Here is a 2,979-nt window from a genome sequence, read left to right on the forward strand (position 1 = left end):
ATTATTCAAATTAATCGAATTATCCGAGTCAACTCAAATTTTTTTTCAAATTTTGAGTTCGAATCAAGTTTAGTTTTCAAATCTGAATAACTCGAATAATTCGAATACTAAACTATAATATTTTACATTTTTACTCCAAACTTCCTAACCCCTTTACTTTCCCCCAAAACTTTTATTCCTTACCACTTTCCCCTTAAAACTTTTACTCCTCTCTTATCCCACCCCCTTTTACCCCAAACCATTCCCCCCCAAAATTTTACTCCCTTAACCCCAAAACTTTTTATTTTCCCCTAGATTTTTACTTCTCACCTTTTACCCCAAATCAAAAACTAAAACCATCCAAAAAAATCCCTCAACCTAAATAGTAATAATTTTATTTATATCTACAATTTATATTATTAAATTAAATTTCACACTTTTTTACTATTTATATTATTGAATTTTTTAATCATACTGAATATTTTTAAATTTTTATTAAAATTGATTTATTGATGATGTTATAAAATATTCGTGTTAAAACTTTATGTTGGTATCAATTCCATATTTTATCTTTAAGATAACTTCTATTAAAAAATCACATTTTTTTTACATTTAATACATTTTTTTAATTTCAAAAATACATAACAAGAATCAAAAGATAATTAAAGCAACTAAGAAAGAAAAGAAGCTAAGTCGTATATAAAACATCAATAAATAAATTATGAGGGGATGAAAGTTAATAACACATTTGATTACAGTGGGTGATATTGATAATAAAGACCTAAAATAATTTTTTTAATTTCACACGAACAAATATATTTTGATTCGATTCGAATTCCATCTCACTCGACTCGATTCGAGTAAATTTCAAATCGAGTTAGGATGATAAAATATGATTCGTCAACTCGATTAACTCAAAAGTTTCTCATTTGATTCAATTTGATTTGATCGAATGCTAACCCCTAACCGTGATAAGGTTGTGTCTTGGCCGGCCATCTTGAGGAGCCATTAGAAAAGGAGCAATATGAGGATCGGAGGAAAACATCTTTATTCAAAGTTTGCAAGACTATCAATTTGAACAGAGTTTATTCTTTCTTTACTTTGTTATTTTGATTTAATCATGTTTGCAATGTGTTTTATGATATTGTCATCAACAATGGTAACTTAAATTTGTTGAGTTAGGATGATTGCATTTATTCAATGATGTTTGTTTAAATCATGTTTATAGTGCTTTTGCCTCAGTCAATCATGTTTTCAATTAAACTCAAGTATGTATTTCATTCATATGTGATTGGATGCATTTGAATTAGCTGAGCAATCCTGACCAGATGACGACTAATGGACACAATAATTGAAAAGTGTATGCTTAATTTAGATCTTGATTCGACTAAATTAAAGGTTCATAATAACTTTAACGAGCTCTATTATCTTCCATAGTTTTTAGATTTATGTGATTAAATTGTTTCAAACCTGATCTGTCCTTGTTACTTCACATGAATTCTAAGAAACCCTTAGTTTAATATGGTTAGTAAAATGCATATTTCACTAGGTAAAAGATTCCAAAAGGACTTAATTTTGTTTCCAAACTCATGAAAGATCGAGTTTCCATGGAATGTTTTTCAAACACTATTAAGCATGAGAAAAATAAATTATGTTGAATAATGTAATTATCCTAGCATATTAATGTTATTGATTGTTGAATTTTTTATTTTTTCTTCATAACTCATTTCATACATCTCATCTCATACTTTGCATTTAGATTAAATTGCATTAGGGATAATCTTGTATTTAGATAATATAATTTAGCTTAAACATCATCACTCAAGATATTGTGCTTTTATCACCAAATTGTTAACTTTAAATTTACAATTACTTGATTAACATACACAGTCCCTGTGGTGATGATAACTCTTTTACTTACTTTATTACTTGATAATGACTGTGCACACTTGCACAAACCTGAGCGTTACAAGTTTTTGGAGTCGATGCCGGGGACTATTGCCTTAATCATTTTTTGTAAAATTATTCTTTATAGTTTGGTTTTTATTTTTATCTAACTTCTAAATTTACTAATTTATTCTTTATTCTCTATTTTTTGTGATTTATTTTTCAAGTGTTTATGAGCATAGACTGAATCATCAATTTATTACCTGTAGACCATGAAATCGAGCAAACATTTAGATAAAGAAGACGTGAAAGATCAGCTTAAAGACAAGTCGAGATGGAACATGGAAATCAAAATAATAGACAAGGAAATGGAGCGATTATGTGCACAATCCAATCCTTATTGTTGATGAAAGGGATCATGCCATAAGAAAACATGTTTTACCCCTATTCAATTAATTAAATCTGGGAATTAGGAACCAGAGATTGAGGCATCACAATTTGAATTGAAATGCGTGATGTTTCAAATGCTTCAAACGGTGGGCCACTTTAGTGGAATGTCCACGGAAGATCCACAAATTCACCTTCAGTTATTCATGGAGGTGATCGATTCATTTAAAATAGTTTGTGTTACTAAATAAGAAATTAGGTTGAAGTTGTTTCTATACTCATTGTGAGATCGAGCACGAGCATGGCTTAATTCGTTGACACCAAGTTTAATATCTACATGGCAAGAATTAGTAGAAAGTTTTTTGGTTAAGTATTTTCCACCTAGAAAAAACTCTAAGTTATGAAATGAGATAACCACTTTTCAATAGTTGGATGACGAGTCCTTATACGAGGCATGTGAAAGATTCAAGGAATTACTTCGTAAATATCCTCATCATGGGATTCCGCATTGCATCTAGTTGGAGACATTTTATAACGGTCGCAATGCACATAAGATTGATGGTAAATGCTTCTGCGAATGGTGCTCTCTTGTCGAAGTCTTATAATGAAGCTTATGAGATCATTTGGAGGATTGCTAGCAGCAACTATCAATGACCAACAAATTGAATGACTTCATGAAGGCGAGTAGCCGGAGTGCACGAAGAGGACGCGCTTATTCACTCTTAG

At 30.3% G+C, this 2,979-nt stretch overlaps 1 non-coding gene across 1 annotated transcript; it reads right to left on the reverse strand.

Moving 5' to 3' along the window:
* Positions 1 to 2,648: 2,648 nt before the first annotated feature.
* Positions 2,649 to 2,755, reverse strand: LOC121205666 (small nucleolar RNA R71). The gene has a single exon (XR_005900742.1). It is a non-coding gene; the product is annotated as a small nucleolar RNA R71 (small nucleolar RNA).
* Positions 2,756 to 2,979: the final 224 nt, after the last annotated feature.

The sequence above is a fragment of the Gossypium hirsutum genome, chromosome A08 (assembly GCF_007990345.1).
Source record: "Gossypium hirsutum isolate 1008001.06 chromosome A08, Gossypium_hirsutum_v2.1, whole genome shotgun sequence".
Classification (NCBI taxonomy): Eukaryota; Viridiplantae; Streptophyta; class Magnoliopsida; order Malvales; family Malvaceae; genus Gossypium; species Gossypium hirsutum.